The following is a 27,304-nucleotide window of genomic DNA, read 5'->3' on the forward strand; positions in this document are numbered from 1 at the left end:
TTGATGCGCAGGATCTACATGTGAGGTCTGACTTAACTGGTCTCGAAGGGGAACTGCTCACAGCTGAGCCCTCTGGTTGCATTTCCTGCCTCGCTGAGCCTCCACCTGCTTCCTGGCCTTTGGGCTCTGCTTAGCTGGCCGCCTCTGCCTGCACTAACTGGGGTCCATGTGCCCTGAGGTTCCCATCTGAGGGAGGGAGACAAGAAGGAGGGAGGAACTGAGGCGCTCAGTGACATTCAATATTATATTCATCCAAACACACTTCAAGAATTACTGTATTTCATTCTCATTCCTATCAATCTGTGTCCACACAAATGCTCCAAATGTCCAAACTAGCCTTGGGTTAAGGCAGTTATTCTAACTGCCTTGCATGGCATGGTTCAAGGTTTTCTCATTATTTCCAGCAAGGACCTCAGTACCCTGCATTTTTCAAGTCATTTCCAAACAGAGTGAACCACACTCCACTTTGTTGTTTTCTAGTGAGTAGTTTCAGAAAATATAAGGTATAAAGAAAAGAGCAGGCAGTTTGATGCAGTAGGGGAATCTTTTTTCATAGATTGGACAGAAACACGGTTTTAAAATTCCAGCTTTTACAGTGGAGGAGATGAATTCAAGTATGATATATTTGACACATTGTAAGAACTTTTGTAAATGCCACAATGTACCCCCACCCAGCATAACAATAATAAAATAAAATAAAATCCCAGTTTTGCCATGTGGCTGTAGGATCTCAAGCTCTCAATGCTTCAGCAAAATTTTATTGTAATAAAAATACCCAACACTGATTGATTGCTTAGTTTATGTCAGGAAGTTTTGTAGGTTGTTTACTCACATATTATCTTATTTAATCAAAGTAACAATACTATGGTGTAGCAATGTACCCATCCTACAGAAGGGGAAACTGAATTTAAGTGATTTACTTAACATTGCATAATACAAATTCAAACTTAGGGCTAAATGTCAGAGGCTGCCTTCATAAGCAAAATACTTGGGTAATATCACTTTTGTTTACTTTAAAATAAATCAAATGGTGATTGCTTTTGTTTAAATTTCTGCAAGTTTTTAAATAAGGGCAAGAGTTTGAGGTACAGTCCCTGGTGTATCAGGCATTATTCTAGATGCATAAGATGTATCAGTGTATAAAACAGACAATATCCCTCCTTTGTGAAACTTATAGTAATCCTGTGAGAAATAGGGTAATTTCAATGAAAAATTTAGAAAATATAGCATGTCTTGGTTATAGTTCTAGTGTTAGTTATCCATTTGGTTAACTTTGATCTCTACAAAGAACTCTTTCATACAGAAAATATGAAGAGGCTAAAATTAACCCAATAAATAGCTCATCATCATGTTTAAGTACTTTGTTATTTATAAGGTAGCAGAGTGTTCCTTTACACTGAGGGAAAAACTCCAACATGTCAGTAGCAGATGGTTCAAGAATTGAAAAGGGCAAAAGTACATAGTTCTGTTAAGCCTAACCATTATTAGTAATAAAGGTCTACCCTTACTTTACAGATCATGGTGGAAGCAAGAACACTTTTGGAGGAGCAGAGCAACCTTAGGTGAAGATGGAGTTCTTGGACAGATAACCAGAGGTCAGTGACAGATGAAATACTGTGGATCTCCTCCACTGCTACCAGACCCCTGACCCTGAATTGTGATGAGTGCCCTAATTACAATAACAACCACCTTTCAGGTATCAGGCCCTTTACTAGCATCTGAAATCTCAGGATGAGTCCATAAAGGAAGCACTGTCATCCCTAGGTAAAGATTTCAACTCAGATGCACATGAGCACTAGGTAAGAAGCTTTCCAGCTTGCATCGAGAATATGTTAGCGAGTATGCAGAGGAGTTGAAACCAGGGACTTTCAGACTCAGTTGTTAAGAGCCTAAATTTTTAAATTGGGTTTTAATTGTGACTACAGTTTACATTAATTATGGCAATCATGACTGCAGAGCTAGATGGTGACTAGTCAACTGGGAGTGTATAAACATAAAAGACTAATTTTAAAGTGTAGTCTCTTGAATAATAAAAACCTTTGCCTTGTTCCTATTTTCTTCTCTCAGATCTGTTGACTCTTCTCCTTCCTTCATTGTGTAGATTTGAGTCAGAGAGACCAATGAAAAGCATATAATAAATAAGAGGGGAAATATGATCATTCAAAGAATACCTTTCCTGATCCTTGATCCTGACCTGACATGTACCTTGAGGTAGGTCAAGAAATGAAAGGAGGATTACTGATAGGCAGTTGGGGATTTCATTCGAACACGGCATAAGAGGGATGTGACTGTCATGTGGAAGGTGTATAGCATTGCAATGTGAAAATTCGACAATCTAATGACTTTGCACGCTTTTACTCAAGTGTTATATTTGAGTGGTTTTCCATTAGGAGTGTTGCAGTGAAATGCTCTACTGGATTTTGGCTTCATTCATCAAATCTACCCAGCATCACATTGCATATTGACTATCCAGCTACAAATGCTATTTTTAATTCTTTCAGTTTTTATGAGTATTTTAAAACTTATTAATCAAAAATGTGCATTCTTTTTTATATGGGCAAAATATCCAGTATCTGAACTTTTTACTCTTTTAAAATTTTATTATTTATACTAGTTCCTATGGTTTAATTTTGTGACAACCATTTCCACAAAACCAAATGAAAACTTTCATATCTGATATCATAAAAGGGATATTGCTGGGGAGGAAACAGTAGGAGAGGGGAAAGGGGGAAAGGAGGATGGATGATAAGGATGGACACAATGGAATTACATCGTGTGTATATATAAAAATAGCATAATGAAACTCACCCAAAGCTGTAAAATAAAAGGGAGATAGGTGAGGAGGGATAAGAAAGAGCAACAGAGTGGGTTTATCCAACCAAAGCACCCCATATGCATGTATACCACAATGAAGTCCCCCAATGATTAATATACACCAATAAAACTTTTTATGCTTTATTATTATTATTATTCATTTATTCACATGTGGTACATTGTTTGGGTCATTTCTCCCCTCCTGCTCCCCTCCCCTCCCTTCTCCCCACTCCCCTCGCTTCCAGGCAGAATCTGTTCTGCCCTTATCTCTTACTCTCTTGTGGAAAAGAAGACATAAGCATAATAAGGAAGACAAAGCATTTTTGCTAGTTGAGTTAAGGATAGCTATACAGAGAGATTCCCAGCATTGCTTTCATGTACAAGTGTGTTACAACCCAAGTTGATTCATCTCTAACTGATCTTTACACTGGTTCCTGATCCCTTTCTCATGTTGACCTCTGTTGCGTTAAGGTTTCTGTATTAGTTCCTCTGGAGTGGGGACATCAAACGCTTTCATGTTTTGGGTTTTCTACCTATTCCCATATCTCCCATATGTGCTCTCTCCTTGTCATGTGATCCAAGTCCAACCACATTGCTGCATTTGCCCTGGATCTAAAGTCCACAAATGAGGGAGAACATATGATTTTTGGTCTTCTGAGCCTGGCTAACCTCGCTCAGAATGATGTTATCCAGTTCCATCCATTTACATGCAAATGATAAGATTTCATTCTTCTTCATGGCTGAGTAAAATTCCATTGTGTATAAATACCACATTTTCTTGATCCATTCATCAGTAGTGGGGCATCTTGGTTGTTTCCATAACTTGGCTATTGTGAATAGCACTGCAATAAGCATGGATGTGCAGGTACCTCTGGAGCAACCTGTGTTGCATTCCTTTGGGTATATCCCATGGAGTGGGACTGCTGGATCATATGGCAGGTCTATATTTAGATTTTTAAGAAGCCTCCAAAATTTTTTCCAGAGTGGTTGTACCAGCTTGCATTCCCACAAAGAGTGTACGGTGGTGGTGTTTTTGATGATGGCTATTCTAACAGGGGTGAGGTAGAATCTTAGTGTGGTTTTGATTTGTATTTCCTTTATGGCTAGAGATAATGAGCATTTTTTCATGTGTTTTTTTGGCCATTTGAATTTCTTCTTTTGAGAAAGTTCTGTTTAGTTCAATTGTCCATTTCTTAATTGGATCATTGATTTTAGGAGAGTTCAGTTTCTTAAGTTCCCTGTATATTCTGGTTATCTTTGTCTGATGTATAGCTGGCAAATATTTTCTCCCACTCTGTGGGTGATCTTTTCAGTTTAGAGACCATTTCTTTTGTTGTGCACAAGCTTTTTAATTTTATGAAGTTCCATTTGTTCTTCCTTTCTCTTAGTTGCTGAGCTGCTGGGGTTCTATTGAGGAAGTCCTTGCCTATACCTATTAGTTCCAGAGTGTTTCCTGCTCTTTCCTTTAGTAACTTCAGAGTTTCGGGTCTGATATTATGGTCCTTGATCCATTTTGAGTTGATACTAGTACAGGGTAATAGACATGGACCTAGTTTCTGTTTCTTGCAGATGGATAGCCACTTTTCCCAGCAACATTTGTTGAAGAGGCTGTCTTTTCTCCATTGTATATTTTTGGCACCTTTGTCAAAAATGAGGTGGGTATTGTTGTGTGGATTCATATCCAGGTCCTCTGTTCTGTTCCACTGGTCTTCACGTCTGTTTTTGTGCCAGTACCATGCTGTTTTTATTGCTATTGCTTTGTAATATAGTTTGAAGTCAGGTATTGTGATAGCTCCAGCATTGCTCTTTTTTCTGAGTATTGCCTTGGCTATTCTTGATCTCTTGTGTTTCCAAATTAACTTTAGGGTAGATTTTTCAATCTCTGTGATGAGTGTCATTGGGATATTGATGGGAATTGCATTAAACATGTAGATTGCTTTGGTAGAATAGCTATTTTTACTATGTTGAGTCTACCAATCCCAATAAAATGCTTCAGAAAAATGACCGAACCATTCTACTTTCCATCTGAACAATTTGCATTCTTAATAGTCAAAGAAAAATCATGACATACTTTAAGTGTTTGACTATCAATGACAATTATGAAAATAAAACTATGGTCATTTGAAACACATTAGAAAACCTATTATTCAAAATATAGAACATTCTGTTTCAATTTTTAAAAAAATGAGAATATGTTGTTATATTCTATCTGTGATCCATTTGAAAACATTATGATGTTTCTATGAAATAATCCTTTTTTTCGTAGTACTGGGCCTTGAACTTAGGGCCTTCACCTTGAGCCAGTCGACCAGCCCATTTTGTGATGGTTTTTTTGAGATAGGGTCTTGCAAACTATTTGCCTGGTCTGGCTTCCAACTGTGATCCTCCTGATCTCTGTCTTCTGAGTAGCTAGGATTACAGACGTGAGCCACTGGTGCCTGGTGAAATAATCTTTTATATTAATGCTTGAAAATGAAAATACAGATGGGATTTTAAGCCATTGAAATGCTTTTTAAAGAAAATATTAATTCAGAATTAATTTATGTTCAAAATGTTGCAACTTTACACTTATTTTTGATAGAAAGGAAGATATGAGTGAATAATTTTGAATTAAGTATTTATAGAATTCAACTTGAATGAACTCTACATTTTTCACTTCTCACCACTTCATTGTAGACCCATACATATCTGTTAAATCCCTTTAAATTTCATAACTCACTAGCATGAAGACCGTATTTCATGTGAGGTATGCATACTTTGGTTGCTGTGTTTCATTTCCCAAAGACTGCCAATTAGAGAAGTCAGTTACAATAATGCCTAAAAATGCCTTTGTGTATGGACAAAATGGCTTTATCTTCTTCCTCTTCATTGCATTTGGGGATGTTTAAAGAAAAAAGAAAATCTGATGAATTCAGATTTTCATGTGCCTTCTATTCATCTTTCATGTGCCTTCTAGGTGCTTGGAATAAATCCTCCCAACTGTATGACAGCCCACTCTAATGCAGAATTTAGCTTAATGTGGGCTTGTTCTGGATTCCTTCCAAGGGGAGACAATTATCTTTGGAAGTACCCAGGAGCTCATTTTTATAGCCTAGTCTGCTACAGAGAGAGCAGAATGCACTGGCGATGGTGACAATGGAGGTAATAATGGATAATAATAGCTCCTATCTTTCTTGTTCAATCCATGTTCTGCCCGTTGTTGGATGTGTGACATTAATAAGTTTCTTAAATCTTATTTTTCTCATCTGTAAAATAGAGGAATAATAGTGTTTTCTGTTACTGTTTTAAAATTTAATGAGATAACCCATGTTAAATATCTAGTGTAGTACCACTATTATTGTTGTTTGACATTTGATCATGATGTTTTAGGAATGTTTTTCTGATCCCTCCATCCAACCAAAAACTTACTGTGTGATAGGTCCCACACTAAGAACTTTACAAACATTATCTCTTTGCACTTGTATTTCATATAACCTTGAAAGGAGAGTAATATAGGTATAGATGAGAAGTCAGGATTTGGTTGTTGAAGTAATTTCCCATGTGTCACACAGATCAGAGATACAAATTTGAATACATTTGTTCATTTCAAAGCTTATATTCCTTGAAGGGTATTAATGCAAAAATAGCACAATAATGAGCCATCAGTCTTAGAGACGTTCTTCTCTTTGCAAAATTTTTAACAGAGAAAATTTTTATTCTGTGTTCCAAAAAGTTAAGAATTGACTGTACCTTATAGACAATGACCTGCATGCTGCCTGTGTTTTCACATTTCAATAACAGGAAGTTTTCTAGTAACCATGGTAAAGGAGATAGCTGTCTGGATTGATCATTACATTATTTTCATCATGCCACTATGATATGCAAAATACATAAATCAATTTTTTTCTGAATAATCAAGAAAATTTGTAGAATCAGCCACTTATTGTTTGCTAGATTAACTCCTGTAATTACACTGAAATTAAACTTTTATAAACAAGATTTGGAGACAGTGGAGCAGAAACAGAGCAAGTGCTCTGCTCATGATGTTCTATAAGCTGTTAAGTGAACCCAATATTGAATTTGAAAATTCCCATTAACTTCTTTTTACCCAGCTTTATTGAATTCCCTTACACAGACAGAGAGGTTGAGTCATACAGAACATTAAAAATTGCTTCTCTTTGAGTATATGTGATTTATTAATATTAAGAATAAAATTGTATTTAGGCTGATCCTTTATTTTATTTAGTCCCTCCCATCATTATCAAGCAACTCAGAAAACTTGAATTTCACCCTGTAATTAGAATAAAGGTAATCTTTGCACTTCATACATATTATGAAGGTTTTAAAAAATGTATTTCTTTGATTTTCCTGAAATCTACTCAAAATTGAAGAGTTTATCAATGAGCAATTATTTATAGAAATACACTACTATAAACTCTAAGGGATTGTTATAAGTATATACAACTGTAATATATACCTCATATACATCTTATATGTATCACACACATCATATACCACACATGAATACACACACACACATACACACACACAATACAAGCATCCATGAAGATCAGTACAGTGCACTTTATTAAGTGGATCATATTTTCATTACTTTATGCAAGGAAAGTAGTGAGCAATATGAGAAAAAAGTAGACATAAATAAGGAGAAATGTAATTTTTCTCTACAAAATGGTTCTAAGTTACGTAGTATGCTTCCTTTAAATAGCATCCTCATGGAATTTTAAACATGGTATAGTTAAAGAAAAATATGAAGTAACTCTAGGGCACATATGCTGAAAAATTTGCCAAAATATTTTTGTTAGCTGGATTATGAAGTTGTATAAAACATATTATTCTAATATTTTATTTTCAGTTTAAGCACATACAAGAACATTAACTATTTTATATAGAATATATATCCCATAGAAATGGGATAACCTCAATTCTGTCTGAGCTGCCAAGTCAATGCCTTTTACTCTTAGCTGTATTTTCCAAGTTTTTATCCATTTTTCCACTGGTACAGGAGAATATAAATATCTTTTTAGATTTAGAAATAATGCACACTAATCTTGTTGATTTGATAAAATTTAAGATCAGTTCACGTATTACAGAGTATATATTTTTGAACAGTAGAGAAAATTCTATTGGTGGCAACTGAATATACAAATTTGTCATTCTCCTAACATGAAGAATAGCAAGGAGCCATATGGCTTCTCCCTTACACCATCGCAATTGATTGACATCTTAGTTTTAGACATGGCCTCACAATTCTCCCACAAACAGATTTCCCGGAAATCTAAAACAAATGGGAACCTAGCGGGTAGTCAAAGCAGAGCAAATTTTTCTTTCATCTGCTTTCTTGTTTGATTTCTAGTACCCATTTTGGTTACTGGGAATGTTTTATTTTCATGGAAGTAGAAAGAAGTGTCTAGTTTCATATTGCTTACAATTTAGGAAAATGGAAACGAGTCTCAATTAAATGAAAAAATTAATTTAGCTTTTGAAGTAAATTTAGGAAATCAACTTTGTGATAGGTTCAATATTTACAATGACTCTAACCCCACAATTTTTGATTTTGATAACAGAAGATAAAAAATCAAGAATAGGAAATTATTAATTAAAGAAATGGAAGTTTTGAAGATAGCAAATGTTTTATGGTTAAGTATGTCTTTTTGTTTGTTTTGGTTATTTTTGTGGGGATCGAACTCAGGTCTTTGTGCATACCACCTAAATGCTCTACCACTAGGCTATATTCCCAACCCCCAAGTGTGTACTTTTACATATTGTGGAAGTAGGGTTTGAACTCAAGGTGTCTACCTAAGCCACTCCACCAGACCTTTTCTGTGATGGTTTTTTTTTTTGTTTTTTTTTCTTGAGATAGGGTCTCGTGAACTCTTTATTTGCCTGGGATGACTCCGAATCATGATCCTCCCGATTTCTCCTTCCTGAGTAGCTAGGATTACAGGTGTGAGCCACTGGTGCTCTACTAGAGTTAATATTTTTAAATTTTCTTTTCTTCTTCTTCATTTTTTTAAAATTAAGCCATAAATCAGGGCTGAGAGCATGACACAAATGGTAGAGTACTTGCTTAGAAATTACAAGACCCTGAGTTCCAACCCCAGTATCACCAAAATTAAAACATAAATATGCTAGAATTATGTTTCCTCATTTTGTTTAATAAGTAGGGAAGTATTTTTTTCAGTGTAAGTTTCAAAAAAGACTACATATTTGCAAATGATTAGCTTTTCTCCTGTCTTTACTTCTATTCTACCAATAGCATGTTAATGGCTGGCATGGTTTTTGTAAAATATTTCTTGAATGGCTAAATGACAAATGAAAAGCAAGTTTGCATGTGCTTGAACATGTAGGTTCTTGGGTAAGACCATGACAAAAGAGTATGCTGAACATGAACAAGCACTGCCTGAGCTGGAGCCATGGTCCCTTGTGAAATGGTGATCTATTTGCATCTGAATTTGTCCCAGAGGCAATAAAAGCCACAAAGTGGGCCTTTGGTGGACTAATGGAAGTCACTTTCTTATGTAATAAGCACTAGATAAAGAAAGTGACCTTATTAAAATAATGGCTTTCATGGTTTCAGGCTTTCAAAAATCATGGCTCTGATAGAAGACAGCAGTGCTAGTCATGTGTGGTGGCTCATGCCTGTAATCCTAGCTCCTTAGGAGCTAGAGATTGGGAGGATCATGATTCAAAGGCAGTTTGAGGTCAGCCCTGGGAAAAAGTTCATGAGACCCTATCCAATCAATAAAGACTGGTCCTGGTGGTACGAGACTATCATCCCACCAATGCAGAAAGTATAAATAGGAGGATTTGGGGCCAGCCAGACCACCCCAATCCAGCATAAATACCTAAAGCCTAAAGGGCTAGGGGTGTGGCTCAAGTGATAGCATGCCTGGCAAGCACAAGACCCTGAGTTCAAATCTTCAGTACTGCCAAAATAAAAAAAAAATGGCAGCAGTGTTGGGCCCCCTTTACACTTTTAAAAATCATTGAAGACTGAGATACTTTATGTTTATATAGTCTATACTGTTATTTACCACATTAAAAATTAAAATAAAAAATTAATATTAATTAAACCATTTAAAATAACAATAAGAAATAAATGTAAAAAAGAATAATAAGTATTTTTGGACAATGAGTACATTTTCCCCTAAATTAGTGACAAGAGTGGCATATATTGCTTTCATATCTATCTTAATATCTGATTTTGCATTCAGACTGTTGCAATTTGATATTTTGGTTATAGTTTATGAAGAAACCCTCGGGTCACAAATATGTAATAGAAAGAGGACTATTTGAATAGTGTGGATACAAATCATGTAAATTCTTCATTGATACCACACTAAAAACTGGTAGAAAGGCTACTTGTGACATGGAATCTGAAATTGCATCAGTGAATTTTTCATATTCAGTCACACTAAAACCTATCAATCAAGGTTGCCTTTCGAATGATTTTTTTTTTAAAATCCATACATAATTTTGTTCCATCGTGTGTTGGTCACAATGGTTGTCCTAAGTTATACACATCTCAAAGGTGGCACATTTCTTTAAAAAGAAAATTAAAGAGTCAATTTTGTTAAAATTATAATGAATTTAATCAAGGTTACCTTTAAGTATTGGAACATTATCAAGCTTTTGCTGGTGGAAATGTTCAAAACTTGCATTTTTGCTGGGAAGTTCAGATTTTATCATTAGCAACAAATATTGTCAGGTTTCCTTGATGGTAATTCATTTTTAAGAAATTATCCCTAAACCTTTGAATAACTATAGTTTACCTGTCAGTCATTTTTTTAAGTAAAAATAGTGATCCACAGAGAATGGAGACCTTATCTTAAAACTCAGTCACCTAAGTGCTTTTCCTTAGTAACCATGGGCTAAAGACATGCTGCAGAAGTTCCCATCTAGTTAAATAAATCATTAAAAAGACAAGTACTAATCATGAAACTGAATAAATTAATAGTATTTCTATTAAATTAATAACTTTATTGTTGTTCAGCATAGACAGTGTTAAGTGACTCTGACTTCTTCCTCGAAACTATGTGAGGAATGAAACGACAATTAGTGTAGTTCCATGCCACTACTTTGAGGTGTGCTAAAACACAAGCAGTTTTACCCATCACTTTATTGCCATCCTATTTACACCTCCTATTTGAGGCAGTAAGAGTCACTTTCTTATGTCCCTTATGCATAAGAGACCTTGTTAAAACAGTTAAAATATTTATTTCCATGGTTTCATGTGGGAGCAGGGTATGAGAAGCCTGTGAGGACATAAGTACAGCTGTAATCAATGTTTGGTAGGCTGAGTTTGGCACTGCCCCAGCCACAGAATAAGGCTAGAGTAAGATGTAAAGCAGCTGCTTTTCCTAAGATGTTTATGTCAAGTAATCTGTAGGCTGAGATTTGGCACAGCCCCAGCTGCAGAAGAGAGTGAGAAGGTGAGATGCAGCTCAGCTGATTTTCCTGAGTTGTTTAGAAGCAGGAAAGCAGGTTTCTCCTGTTACAATGTCATACCCCTCCCTGAGAACCATTGCTCCACCTCCTTGTTTACCACTGTGTAGAAAAGACTCACTGAAGGAGGACACGAGGCTTTTTGATGATGTGAGGCTTTTGGATGTGGGAGGATTTTTGCTGAAGGGAGGATTGCTGAAGGGAAAAGAATTGCTAAAGGAGAATTGCTAAAGGGGAATTGCTAGCAATTCTGAGGGCCGAGACTTTAAGAAAGCTAAAGAGAGAACATGGGACAGTGCAAGTCTGGGGGCAAAGATTTTAAGAGAGATTATGCTAAAGAAAAACTAAGAAAACAAGGGACAGTGTGAGTCTAAGGAAAGATACTTTAAAGAATAGAAAAGAAGACTTTAAGAAGCAAGATTTTAAAGAATTGTAAAGGAGTAAGACCTTAAAGAAAAGACGGAGAAAAGAAACAGAGTAAAGAGAAGAGATTAATAGAGATAAGAAGCAATGAGGCTATTGTGAGGCTCCACCTGAGCGCCCATCACACCTGGCCCCAACTTTCTGTCTGTCTGTCTATCCTGTGTTCTTTCTGCATCTCTCATTGCCCCAGTTAGGCCAGTTAGGTTCAGTAATAACCAGGAGTGAGAAAAAGCTTGTTCCAGTTTCAGGTACAGTAAGGCAAATAGTGTCTTGAACTAATGAAAAAACTTTTCTTAAACATCAAGGACCCCTCAAAGGGTCTCATCAAACCCCAGAAGTCTGTAAGGTATGCTTCAAAAACTATTGTTCTAATAGATATATAGAGTAGTACAACTTAACCATAAGATTTAGATTTACATTTTTCAGGAATTAAGGATGTGTGGGATGCTTATGTCTTTTTTTTTTCTTCAGTACTGGGGTTTGAACTCAGGGCCTTGAGCTTGCTAGGCAGATGCTCTATTACTGGAGCCATGCCTCCTATATATTGTTTTATAAGGTTTCATCCAAAGAGTTCCTGTACCTATTATACCTTATATATATATATACCTTATATATATATACCTTATATATATATATAAGGTATAATATATATATGTATATATATATATATACACACACACACAGAGAATGTGAATATATGAATGTATGCATATTTTTGGATATGCAGAAAAATGTAATTAATTTGATCTCTGATTATCATTTATTTCTTGTAATTTCCTTACAAATGGTTATAAGAAAAGTCCTTTTTAGTACAGTCAAGTAAACTTAATCTAATGTAAAAATTTAAATAGTCCCTTTAGGTAATCCATAGTCTTTTGGGGGTAAAAATGTCCAGTCTCTCAGTTTTTTATTATCCTTATGACTTTCTCCAAGTGGATTGAGAATGAGGGTTTCCTGGACAAATGACTACTGGGGTATTCATAGAGGGAAGAGAAGGGCTTAGGTCATTTCTCTTTTCCTCTGGCCTTAAGTTATAATTGGTTTTCAGACTTGTGGTTCTATCTCTGTGTCTCCTAAGCAGTGAAGGGGCCACTCTGATTTCTCTCTCACATGTTTATCCATAATCTTCCACTGCTGTAGCTTCAAAATTTTACATATCCCTTGTTGGAGTTGCCTGGGTATAAAACAGCTGCTAGTGAAGGCTTGTTGCTTTTCACTAACAGAAATGCCACTATTAACCCAAATGTTACTGGGTTCCCCACACCTCATAGAAGGTTCTAAATGACCTTTCTTTAGCTGATCACCGTAATGTTCCTATCTCTAATAACTAGTTAAGTGTTTCTTTTCCCTCCTTTAAGTCAGGGGTTTTTGACCAGAGTTACTATTGTCACCTTAGAGACATTCAGAAATGCCATCCTGGTTGTGGTTTGGTGAGGGGAAAAGGATCAGAGAATGTTAATGACAATTACTACCCACAGACCAGAAAGGCTAAATATCCTTTAATGTATAGGCAATAAAAGTTGCTGTTCCCTAAATACTAAAAACTCTCTTATGGAAAACACTGCTTTAGGATATAAATTCCTCAGATCCTCAGGAAGAAAGTGTCACAAATTAGCCATGGTCTCTATAACCAAGGCAACACTAATTATCCAAGCCTTCCCACAATGCTCCAGAAGCATGCCTTAGGTTGCCTGCAAAAAAAAAATATTATGGACCAAAAAACCAGAACTATGATTATTATATGAAATGTGTTCATACACAAGACTTTGAATTTGTGATCTTCTTTATTTTACCATTGCATAGAGATGACACAATAAGCACAAGAAATAGCATATGCATATATACTTACATATTTAAAAATCTTTAGATAAATATTGTTTTGTTGTGATAACTGTCAAGAAGGTGTGCAGACATGGCTTCCCTCAAGTGCAGATTCTTCTGGATGGAGCTTCACACACATTACAAAGACAGCCTGTCATGTGTTTTCCACAGATGAACCCTCAAGGTTTCCAAAGCAGCTGAAATTATTTTCTTTAAGACTTTTGGTCTTAAAGACCAAATATATATATATACTATCTGAAAGATAGTATACCTTGAACAATGTCTTTGCTAGTTGCCAGCTTTAAGTTCAAGAGTACAAACAACACTCACCATTTTCAAAATATCTGGTAGTGATTTTTCTGTCCACTTCCCTATACTTTATCAATCTGCTTTTTCTTTATGTTTCTTCAACTTACTTGTTCACATGTGAGAAAACAGTTTGCATATAAAAATAACTAAATGGAATGCAAATCATTAAATAAATATTTCTTAGTTTTTTGTTTCATTGTATTTTGTGGTGCTGGTGATCAACACAGGACCTCATGCTCACTAAGCACTTAATTATTTTTTTGGTATCATTTACTTAGAATATTCTAATCTCAACCCTTTGTTTCCTTGGTTTAATAGAATATGTATATTATACTTACAATATAGTCATACAAAATCGCTAAAACTATTACTTAACTTTGAATTTTGGAATTAAAATTGTCTAAAACTTGCTTGGTTTTGATTCTTTAAGTCGATGTGCAAAATTGAAAAAATTCACGTTAAATACTTTTCCCTGGAATATGATCTATTTATAAAGGTAGACCTTCCTTATATTCTACTGCTTACATTTATTTAATTTTGTGATATCTTCCCCACAATTATATTCATTAGTGGATATGTTATATCTGATGAGAGCAACACATTTGAATTGATTTCTCTATAGAGAAAATAAAAGAAGTTGGATGAATATTTATTGACTTATGAATTAACATGGAATGATTCAGAGTTGGTGGAAGCTTTAGAGATGTCTGAATTTTGGAAGATGGTAATGATGTGTGAGTTATTATACAAGTTACAAAACCAGAATGCCACCCAGTACATCATATACGCACTCGCTGTGCACTCTTGCAATATTCTGGAGGTAAATTAGCTCTTTGGTTGACCCCAGACCATGAGAGAAACTCATGTCATCTTTTAGATTTTTTAGATTGATCTGTCTTCTCTTTCTGATTCTTTTGTAAAATGTCAAGTTGAAAATCAAAATAATGTTTGCTAGTGTTTGACTTTTTTTTGAAGTTTGTTTAGAGGTAATTCTTTTTAACCTTTTATTTTCAGTTTTCACAATTTAAGTTACTGTTGTTCATTCTCATATCTTTAATAAACTTAATAAATTTTTACTAGTTACTACATTTTACATCTCAAAGGTACCAGTGAGCATGTAGAGTGATTGGTTTCTATTATGCTCTGAAATTATAACATACAGTTAAAAGTTTCATTTGCAATGCAGAACTAGAAGCAGTACATTTTGCTTCTTGATGATTGTTTAGTCATCTGCAATGAAGGACAATTTGTTGGCTGAAACAACAAAGTCAGAAAAAAAATCTCCATAAATTGGCCCCAAAAGGCAAGGATTATGTGGCAAAATGTTTTGCATATTCACTGGGAAACAACAATCAAGGTAAAGGGCAGCTGAAATGGTTAAAAGATGACCTTAGATGGGACGGCATGATTAGGTTGCCAAGAAACAGCATTTGCAGAGAGTTCAACTAAGTATCTATGGATGAACCAGATGAGAGAGGAGTGCTTTCCTAAAGATAGGTAAAGAGGAAAAGGCAGAACAATGAGGCCTGTAAATCGGGACATCTACAATTTTATTTTGTTGTGAAAACTTTGATATGCCTCTGAGGACTAAAATACATGTAGACTAAGTAAGATGATGTGTGGGATATTTAAAAATGTACAAGGTTTTATTATTTTTCTTTCCTGGCATAAAATACAAATGTGTGGCTAATATTTAGCCAACTGTTATTTGTATGTTTTACAAAAAAAGTAAAATCCAGTAGTCATTTCTCTCTGGAATACAAAAAGCATAGACACAAAAGGCATTCATTTTCTTCATGATTTCATCTTCTATTACAGTCTGTCTTTCTCTAAAATCAATTCTTAGGAACTAAAAGAGCCAGTTGGTCTCTGATTACTGCACACCTGGCATGTTCAACTGTTGTTCCTTTGAAGCATCTAGTGAATTTTATTGATTGCTTGAAACTCTGCTTCAGCACACCCTTGACAACAGTCATTTCCTCTTTCTTGCTTTGGCTTTGGCTGCTCTGCTTCCGTTCTTCATAGATCTCAGATGTCTCAGAGCCTTATCTCATCCATTCCTCCCATATTTTTAACTCAGTGATGTTTGAAGTAGATCAGAGATGCCTAATTTCTCATTTTATTTATTTAAAATTTTTGATCTTTTGAAACAGGAGCTCACTATTTAACCCAGGCTGGTGTGGAGCCCATGATCCTCCTACCCCACACATGAAGCCTAATTTCTCATTTTAGAAGTACATAATTTTATTATTGATGAGGGCTGTTCTCAGTATGAATAGTCCTTCCTATATGTTTTTGGTGGTCAGAAGTATGAGGTGGATGTAACATTGGACAAACCATTCCCATTAGCAATTCCCAAAACTTCTGGAACTCCTTGAGGCTGCTAAGAAATATTTCTAAAAATTATCTTTTAGAAAAAATTCACATATTAAAATATACATATATATATATATATATATATATATATATATATATATTTGAAGGGCAGAGAAAGGAAATTTATTACCTGTCCCAGGACATGCCATAGGAAGAGACAAAATAAACATTTCAATCCATCTTCTGCCCTTTTTGGGGTATAGACATGAACTTTAGCTTTAAATAGACAGAGAATTAGGGTAGGGGGCTAATAGGTATGCAGAGTTAAACTACCCCAATTATAGGGGTGTTTCAGTGGGTCATTATCTCAGTCCTTGTTTGGGTGAGGTTCTGTAGAGGTTGTTATTACTTGTCCCAGGGAGGCTCTGATGTTCTCTTCTTTTGGTACCATTTCCTCCATCCCTTCTAGTAAACATGTTACCAGTAAAATCTTGTCCTTCTTAGATTCTAAGGTGACTATAAGGTGAATGGCCTAGAAAAAGGCAGATGCAAAATTGAAGCAGGGATGCCAAGATTTTGTTCTGCTTTTTAATTTGTAGGCCCAAATAAGGAGTCAGTGTTTTTCAGCAAAATCAATTTAAGCACCTCTTACAATTCCCCTGCTATGTTTGAGCATTTCTGAGTCTTTAGGGAGCTAGGGTGTTGGCCAATCTGGCTTAGTACAGAAGTGAAAAAAATTATAATGGCTGAAGTATATAAGTGAAAAAGACTTGCTGTTTAAGCTTAAAACAAGAAGCACCATCATGAAGCATCTATATATATTTTTTCAGTGCTGGGGATTGAACCCAGGACCTTGTACATGGTAGGCAACCACTTTACCACTGAGTTACACCTCCAGCCCACCATTACAAAGCAGACTAAAGAGAGAATAAGGATCCTCTTTTAAAATAACTCATGAGCATAAGCTACTAAAAAGATATGTTTGGAGTCAGTATAGCAGTCATTTTTGTCTCTTTAAATAGAAGGCATGGGCCAAAAATATGAGTTTGCCTTCTGTCAGAGGTGTGGGAAAAGCTTTAGTGTCCAGTAAAAACACTTCTTAAAAATGTTCTGGCTTTAATACATGGGAGATAGATCCAAAAATAAATATATATACAAAACCAAGCATGATCACATACAAACTCAGTTGTAGAACATGTCTGTAACAGTGGAAATACTCTATGGAACTCGGGGAAAGAGAGAAAGGAAAAGAGAATCATAGAGCATCAGTAATATCACATATCACAAAATGATGTAAAGGTAGAGGATTTCAGGATGTGTATTGAAAGCTGTTGAAACATGGGGAGTGGGAGATAAAAGGGTAAGGGAGAATATTCAAAGGGATTCAACAGACTAAAGTAAAGCACACCCACAGTGAATGTACATTGAAACACCCCTTTGAATGTCAACTCAAATATTAATAATGAAAACCAGGACTGTTAAAATAGGCACAGTGTGTGTGTGGAGCGGGGGAGGGGATTACTAGTACGAAGGGGAAAAGTGAAGGAAGGAAATTAAGGTTATGGTATATGGTTGATGGATTTCATATACCTCTGTGAAACAGAACTTAAAACACTCTTGCAATTGCTTTAAGTGGGGTGGGAAAAGGGCTGAGAGGGAGAGAAGATGGGGACAATATGAGGCTAATCAGAATTGTCACTACGAATCTTCCCCCCACCCCAAATATATCCTAATAAGGAAGAATGGAGACAAATCAATAGCAAACTGTTAAAGAGCTGCTGGCTTCACTGAGCTGAGGAGGTGCTCGTCTCCTTTCACATGACATTTGCTCTCACAAGCATAATGACCAGGATCGCTGGATGCTTCACCAGAAGTGACAAGACCATTGCCATGCTGTTGCTGTGCATGCTTTGCTATCTTTCTACTTTATTAGCTGGTCATTTTACCTGTGTGTTTTTCTTATACACTTCTGATTCTGTAAATGTTTGCACAATATTTAGACAAATATTAGACACACATCTCTACATCTAGTCATGACATATAGGGTACTAATTGTGTGAGGATTACTTAAAATAATAGTTGTTGTAAGGTGGTCATTTAAAATACATTTATATGAATTGATACTTCACTTAACTCATACTCAGTTAAGAATTAGTTTTTTAAGTAGTCAAAAACTTCCCAAGATCAAAAGAAAACATAAGCAACTGTTTTGCTAACATACTAAATCTTTCCTTTTAAGTCAGTTTTTCATAAACGTTTCTAAGAGCAGAACAATATTTTAAAGATAGCCTTGTTAATGTAGACATAGAGAATATAGAAATTAGGTTTTATTTTGCACCTGTACATTAAGTTTTGACATTAGATTTTGACCTTAGAAAATGCTCTAGGTAATTTTTAAATTACAGTCAACTTAATGACACATATAAGCTTTTGATAGCTTCATCTTTTATATGTTTTAAAGATATATACTTTGCACAACATTCAAAGCCTTTTGTTTTCTTGCCCTAAACCTCTTTGTCCATTTGCAATAATCTTTTAGGACAAAGTTTACTTTACAAAATCCTATTTCATTCAAAAAGTATTTTCTTTTCCTTTTAACATTTTTCCCCCAGACATGTCCTCAATATCTTCCTATAGCTTTCCTACTTGCTGATTCTATTCTGTTTCTTCTTTCTGATTTGCAGCTTGAATAACTTTTACAAAACTTTGAATTTAGTCAGCATTGTTACTTTAGTTCATAAAGTAAAATATTCTTAGTAGCCTGTTTTTAAAAAAAGACCTAGGAAGAAAAGCAATCATAAACTGTTTCTCTATACAATAGCAATTTAAATAAATACATTTGCTAATAAGTCCAATTATTGAAGAGAGTTGAATGAAAATTACACTTACAACAGTATGAAACAGACTGAAGATATTGTCCATAAAAATCCCTTTTTTTTTCTTCAGTCCAAAGGGAATAATTCTTGAATACCTGCATTTTAGTGAGACCTGGTTGAGATAAGAACTTTGTTAAACTGGTTTTCTTAGATGTGGCAGCAAAAGAAAGAAATGGAGAGAGAGGGCACAAAGAGAGAACAGAAGTAATGGCTCTATGTTAACTGTGCAATAAGAAACTTTCTAAAGATGTTCACATACATATACATGCATATGCAAAAAAGTTTTAAATTAGACATTCCATAAATGTCAATTTACGAATGCATAGATGAGCAAGAGAATGCAAAATTTAATTCAGTGGCCACAAGTAAGTTGGTCATTATTTATAGCAATTATAGGAGAAAATTGAGTTGTGCCCAATGCCATTCATTTAGGACTCATTTTGGAAGGCTTGATAGCTGAAGCAAGAGTCAATGCTAGTGAAGTGGTTCAGATCAGTCTCTAATAGGACTGCTGCCATAGCCATCAGTATTTTAGCCTTCATCAAGCCAATCACGAGATACAGACAAATAGACCTACACAAAATACATGAAATAGCACACAAAAACAGTTACATTAGTTCAGAGTGCAGTCTTAGGCAAATCATCTTTTTGCCTTTTCTTTCTTTCTCTCTCTCTCTCTCTTTTTTTTTAAATAAATTAGTCAGCTAGAATTCTCCGTAGGGAATTCTCTCTCCTAGGGGTAAAGATAGGTTTAGTGCTTTTGATTCTTAAGTGATTCACAATAGAGATCTCTAGCATAAACATCAAGGTTTCTCTGTGTACCTTACATCCTTCCCTGCTAATAAGTGTTCAAACTTCCCTGCCATAAATGGCAAAAGCCTGAATTAGTTCAAATGAACACAAATACTCACAAGAACCTCCAAATTAGGAGATTCCTTATCAAACAAATGGCAAAAGTCAAAATGATTCAGATGAATCCCAAATAGCCGAGAAGAGCCTGAGGGGTACACAAAAGCAATGTTAGGAATCTCTGTATAGCTATCCTTAACTCAACTAGCAAAAACGCTTTGTCTTCCTTATTATGCTTATGTCTTTTCTTCAACAAAATTAGTGATAAGGGCAGAACAGGACCTGCCTGGAACTGAGGGTGGGGGGAGAGGGTGGGGGGGGGGCAGGGTGGAGAAATGACCCAAACAATGTATCACATGTGAATAAATGAATAAAAAAAGAAAGAAAGAAAGAAATGGAAGGGGAAGGCTCAAGGTGTACCAATTGAGAACTCACCAAAGTCAGATTTCAGGGCCTCTATAGTCACGATGTTCCTTTCTTTGCCTCACCAGATAATGGTAGAAAGCAGCCAATGCTTGCTGAAATAGAAAGATAAGAAAAGGTCCCTGGAATAAAAGCATTTCCAGCAGCTATGGGGAACCAGTTCTAACTTCCTCTTCATCCAGGGTCAACTAGCTGTGAGTAGTTAGCACCTAAAGGTGATCATCAAAGCTAAAACCTGAGTTTTGAACCCAATGTCCAAACTCCTGGACTTCCACATTTCAGATATTGTCACTTCCCCCCCACAACAAATAAAAAGACATGTTGAAGGAGAAAAATTTATTACATGGCCCAGGACACACTGTAGGATGAGACAAAGTTAGCACTTCAGTCCATATTTAGCCCTCTTCTAAAAGATATTTTTAATTGAATCTTTTGTTTTATATTAAATAAAATTAATGAGCTTTTTTCTTCTGCAGAACATTTCAAAAGCCGTTTACTCCTCCATTTTCTCACTACTATTCTACTTTGGAATATCAGCACTCAGTGTTGACTACATGCTTTTACCACCCGCCATTTTTTCCACTTTTGATTTCTACCAAATTTCTATAGGTTCTGTTATCATATTTAGATAATTTAAATAATGAAATACTTATTCCCACTTAAAAGCCTTCAAATTCCCTTTCATTGCACACAGAATAAAATTTAAGTGTCTTTCCATGGCTGTCAAGGCTTCTGCCCTTCTCATTGATTTCTACCACCACCACTCATTTATGATGACCTAGGCTGTGACTCTTGACCTACATCTTATTTAGTTAGCAGTATTAGTTACCAGATGGGGGAAAGGACTGAGCATTTTTAATACCTAGTATCTACTCATTTCTCTCTAATATAATCATGTAAGCTCCAGAAGGAGAGTAGTCTTGTCTTTATTATACACCACTGTATTCTCAGAGCATAAACATGGCCCACCACATAATTGGCATGCAATAAATGTTTACTAATTGTGTAAATAATTGTATATTGAAATTTACCATGATGCTGTAAAATAGAGTAGTTTGTTCTCAAACTTTCATTTGGAAATATTTGTTTATATTTATATATAATATATTTATGTTTATGAATGATGCATTTGTAATAAATATATTTATGTATTATATAAGTTTATAAGCTCATTCCAGATCTGTGGCCAATGCCTCATATACAGACTGGTTGTAAACTGGATGTCTCCTGGTATATTTAAGATATACATCATCTTATGTCTTTCTTAGAAGACCAGACGAAGGCCATAGGATTTATGTTGTATCAATTATAATGTAGTTATAAGTCAGTGCTCTTAAATTCCTTTCAAGCACTTTCAAATACTGAACAAAAATACTTATGCTTTGCCTAAAAATTAGATAGTTCATTGTGTTTGGGAGAATTCAAACGGAAGGGAAGAATTTGTTTTGACCTGTGGATTTTGGAGTAGAGAGGATTTATTCGCATTCATTTTTGGAGAAACTACAATTAATATTCATCAAGTGCTTACATGAGCTATTTACTCTACAAAGTACTTTACATGGATTATTCCATTTATTTATCATGATCCTCTGACATAGGTATTGTTGTTATCCTTATTCTAAAGATGAGAAAACTGCAAAAAGAAAAGTGAAATGATCTCCAAGCTAAACAAGTAGGAAATATTAGAGACAACTTGTGAACATGGCCCAACTTCAGAAGACTGCCTTTCACCTAGAATAAGGTTTCTTCCTAAACTTTATTTTCCTTCTTATTTTTAAACTTCTTAAGCAATCTTAAATCATTTAGGGAAAATATGAAACATAATGAAATAAGAAATACAATTCTGAACTGCCTGATGAACAATATGTCTTATCACAAAGCTCAAATAAATCTATAGGTAGGAAGCCAAGTAGAAAGTACGAAAAATTTACAGGGTGTGCATGTGTGAAATACCATGATGAAACCCCTTTGAACAATTAACATACACTTAAAAAATGAAGGCTAGGAATGTAAAATATGTCCTGTTTGGGGGTAGGTATTAGTGAGAGAGGGGGAGGGTGAAAGAGGGTGAATGTGATACATGCACTTTGTATACTTTTATGAAAATAGAACAATGAAAATTGTTGAAATTCTAGAATGATAGAGGAGATGAATCTGATCAAGGTACTTTGTAAGCACATATGGAAATGTCACAATGAAACCCCTCTGTACAACTAATATATGTTAATTAAAGTATAACACATACACACAATGCATCTCTATTAGAGCAAGCTATTTGTCAGTTATTATTCTCTTTTGGGCATGTATTTCAACTTTGTAAGTATTGTAAACTAATTTCCATTTCTCTTAAATTATTTTTTCAAACTGTAGAAAATCTAACTTGTTATGTTGTTGAAGATTAAACTGTGCCTTGTAATCTTCCATGTTCAGCAAATTATGATGAATGGTAATTCTACAGACTTTGTTGAAATTAACAATAACTAACCAGACGTTCTAAGTACCACAGAGCTAATTATCATTTCAATTTATATCCACAATTAAGTCCTGCATCCAACATTTAGGACTTATGGTTTCTAAATTATATGAGTCACAAAATTTAATTATATGCATCACATATGTAATCCAGTCTTAAACCATTTTGGAATATGAAAGTAACCCATAAATACATGCAAAATTATGGTTCAAATTATCCAAATTACTGATAGAAAATTTATTTAATTTATCAATAAGACATCTATTATTTAGAAATTTTGGAATGTACAAATGCAAAAAAATGCACTAAAAATTCTTGCTATCAATAATGTATTAAATAATCAGCTTTAAGGATATAAGTGCCCATTCAAAAATCCATTAATTATGTCTGATATCTGACTAGATCAACCAAAGCAGCTATAATAATAAAACTCAGAGAAGGAATAGTAAATTTCTTTTCATCCCAGGGCCCACTGGAACCATCTCTGTGAAGCTACTACTCTATCTTCCATAGATTATTTCAAAATTTTCCAATTAATTTCTTTGTATAAAATCTCACTTATTGCCAATTTCCAGCTCATTCTTCACTTAGAGCCAAATGGTCTTTCTAAGTGGTACTTTTGCCTATGCCCTTCAGAGTCCTCTCCCATCTTGTCTCTCACTCTTTTCTTTCAGTTTCACTAAACTAACCTTACTTCTGAGAGTGAGTTCTGTTCTCTCTTGCATCTAAGCCTTTATGCTCTCTTTGTAGAGCAACTTTCTAGTTCATTTTCATCTGTCTGGTTCTATTGTATCTTTTAGATTTCAGTTTGGTACTTCCTATTCTCAATATAAGTTGCATGCTCTTCTTTTTTTGTCCCATTTGGTGTTTCTCTGAGTTTATTTCACCAGAGTTGCCACCCATCTGTCAATTCCATGGAGGTTAAAACCACGTTAAAGAAAAATAGTGTTTCTACCTGATCACTGTTTTGCCTGTCTTAACTCTGGAAATTGCACTTAATAGGCAATTAATTGGCCCTTAGAATGTTTTTTAATCAGTGAATATATTTTCTGATGTGATAAATATTATTATATTCTTTCAAAACATTTCTTCCACATGTTTCAAATGTATTCATATATTCCACAGTAGCTCTACCTCAACTTGAGCTCAAATTCCATTTCCTCCTAGTTAGTAGTTGTATATCTTTGGGTAAATTAACAAAGTTTTAGTGTCACTATTTTAAATCTAAAAAATAATGGCATATATGTAATGGAGTTGGAATAAATAGCATTTGTGATAAGACAGAAAACACTTAGCACAGTGCTTGGAAAAAAAATTTTTAAATTATTACTGTAAGCTTTTATTGTATTTGTTAAACCAGAACTCTAGAGACAGTCCAAAGGATCTCTGAAATAAAAGGGTATGTCGAGACATGATCGATGTTCCCCACAAAAAGAAAAGATAAGGTCCTGGGACAAAGTAGTACAACTACCAGCTTCAGGGCTAGGTAGCAGTTGAAAAATGTGTAAGGGAGCAGAACAAAGAGCATTTTTTAAAAATAAGCTTTGGGGAAGGAAAACACTTTAATCTCACTAGCTACAGATAAGAGGGGTGAGATAATGCCAGACACAACTTCGGGATAGGAGAACAGTCCATAAGACACCATTATTGCTTCTGGACTGGTTGGGGGTTCAGTCTGGAAAGCTTAAAGTTAATAGAGCCTGGGTGGCCCTGGTGGTCCACTGTGATGGGATTTATGTCAAGGTTTCAATATACCGTTTTTGTTAGTTTCCCCTGGTTGCAGCTAACTGATTCACATCCCTTTATCTTTTCCCATCTCCGTCTTCTAGTCTTTGTAATTAAATTTAAGAGATGTAAGAATTTTTCTGTTATCATATTACAGAAAATATAGTACAGGGCTTCATAACTCTAGTTTTGAGAACAAACAGATGTGGGGTCAGGTTCTGATGTGACCTCAAATATGTGACTTCACTACTCGAGAGTTAGTTTCTCTTTTATAAAATGGAAATAATAATAATAGTAATACCCACCTTAGCAGATTGCTATGAGGTTTAAAAGGGATAATGTTAATAGAAACTTAAGATACTAACTGACACACAGTGTAGGTTTAATAAATGCTTATATAATTATTGTTATCAAATCCACATCTCTTATGATAACAGAATCAAAAGTTGATGGAAGTCATAGACTTTTGAAGTATCATTCATCTTTACATTCCTTTCATCAGTATTTTGCTGATGAAATTGGTGTCTTGTATATAATAATATACCTATTTATGATCTAAAAATAGTACTGGGAAGAGAAAAACATTAAACTGCTGTTGTCTACTTATAGCTCAGTGTGACTTGACATCAGCCAGCTGAAACTGGTGTACACTAGAGATAGAGGTAAGTCATAGGTGTATAATTTTTGGATGTGGGGACATTTCAAGTGAAGACAAAATTATTTGATGACATTGTCTTTAGAGAAAAAATTGCATGAGCTAAGAAAGAAATACAGAGAGGTTAATTGGGGAAGGTTCAAGAGTGAATTTAACCTAATTTTAAACTGTAGCTATGATTAACCTTGGGGGTTAGTTTCAGTTCTAATCAAAGAAAACAGCAAAAAGGAATTATTTAAACAGGCTACTTTTGTGTGAATTCCACAGAAATAGATAGTTTGGTAAATGGGCCAGTATGTTTTTTAGAGCTGAGGTCTGTCTGAATAGACTAGAAAGCCCAGGGGGAATATGCATTAATTAGTAAGCTGTTAGTGTTAAATTGCTGCTAATTTGGGTCTTATAATTGAAAGAAACTAGCAGACTACAGAATGGTGTTGACAGCACTTGGGATGGGAGGAAATTTGAAACAGCTCTTCTATAACTCATCTTTCTGTTATAAAAGACAAAGTCTATTTCACTTGACTGAGTTAACATTGTCTTTCCTTAAAAATGACAATTTTGCATGGGAAAAAAGTGTTCTTTGCAAAATTCAGTTTTGAATGCAGCTTACATTGGTATATAAAAGTTTAAAGTGTTTTTAAAAATTGCAGCCTGTGAGAACTGAAGCTTTTGTCCATTTTATTTTACCTAATTTAAAAAAATGAATTATCTCTTAAAACTTAATTGTGAGCTTACACTGGAAAAAAAAATTCAACAAAGATACGATTTTTAAAATCACACCTATAGCTGTACTTCTTGACATATAATAACAGTGAAAGTCAATTGTGCTTTAAGAATAATAGTGTGAGTTGCTCATGGACCACTTCTAGTGTAACAACTATAACAGGTGAAAGCAATTTTGTAAAAATTCCAAAAATTTAAAGTCTCTGGAAATTATTCTATACATTAAGCATACAGGGAAACATTTACTAAGGAAAATGCATTAATCTTTCTGAGAACCATGAGATTACTACACTTTTCTCATCCAAGCCCAATATGATAGACTGCACTCTGGTCAGCTATGGCCAAATAGATTTGGTCTCCCTCTGCTCCAAGGTCCTAATTAAGGGTCATGGCATTTCTCTGTGAAGTGCAGGCCATCAGTAATTCTCCTTGCCCAGAGCTCTGTGTTGGAGAAGCCAAGTTTGGGAGCTCTGTTCTTTCACCCACTGACAGAAAGAAAGCTTTACCAGGTACTGCTGTGAAGCACACTGAGGACAATGGGACCCCAATCACCTATGCTGCAGCTCACTTATAGGTTGAGGTTCCATAGTGGCAAATACAAGCTCAGAACAAAAGCCACCAACCCTTCACATTGTCTTACTCATAAAGCAGAGACTTCACTCCAAGAGAAGCAGATTACTCTCCCTGTTCCTAGCTGTGGAGCAGTGTGTGGAGAGGCAGGCCCTAAGAACACAGAGCTCCAAAGCTGTCACAAAATAAACTGACATTATCTGAAGCAGTATGGAGGAACTCAAGCCTAAAAGTGCTCTAAAAAAACCAATTCTGGTTGTAAGAAATTAAGAGCAGGCTAATAGCTCCATGACAAGAAGCTGAATATTAGGTTAGATAGTTTCCCAGAGAGAACCTGAGAAAATCAGAGCTCTAACAGGTGCTGGTAGGATTGTTTAGTTCCCAGAAGGTTGAACAGAGTTATCCTATAACTCAGCAATTCCACTCTTATATTCTTGCATGAATGTTCATAGACATAGGGACAAGAAGTAGAAATAACACAGTGTTTATTAGCTAATGAGCTATATCCATACAAGAGACTATTAGCAAATAAGAATAAGAAATGGAATATTGATATGAGTGAACCTTGAACACATTATGGCAAGTGTAAGAAATAGCCACATTTCACGTGTACTAAATGTCCGAAATTGACCAGTTTATAGAGACAGAAAATAGATTAGTGCTTTTCTAAGGGTGGGCAGTAGTTGGGGAAATGGGAAGTGATTTCTAAGGGGAATGAGTTTTCTTTTTGTAGAAATAAATATGTTCCAAAATTGACTGTGGTGAATGTAGTAGCAACCATTGATGTGTATACTTTAAATGAGTGAATTGAAAGTAATGTAAAGCTTATCTCAAAAATATATTATAAAGAAGATATTGAAAGATATTCTTATAGACTAAGAG

At 35.0% G+C, this 27,304-nt stretch overlaps 1 long non-coding RNA gene across 3 annotated transcripts in view; it reads left to right on the forward strand.

Annotated features, from left to right (window-relative positions):
- Window positions 1-27,304, forward strand: part of LOC141421718 (uncharacterized) — a 109,044-nt gene that overhangs the window by 25,375 nt on the left and 56,365 nt on the right. For all 3 annotated transcript variants that reach the window (XR_012446390.1, XR_012446389.1, XR_012446388.1), the window contains exons 2-3: window positions 1,516-1,595; window positions 2,068-2,211. This is a non-coding gene — a long non-coding RNA (uncharacterized lncRNA). The remainder of the gene's footprint in view (window positions 1-1,515; window positions 1,596-2,067; window positions 2,212-27,304) is intronic.

Source organism: Castor canadensis, chromosome 3, assembly GCF_047511655.1.
Source record: "Castor canadensis chromosome 3, mCasCan1.hap1v2, whole genome shotgun sequence".
Lineage (NCBI taxonomy): Eukaryota > Metazoa > Chordata > Mammalia > Rodentia > Castoridae > Castor > Castor canadensis.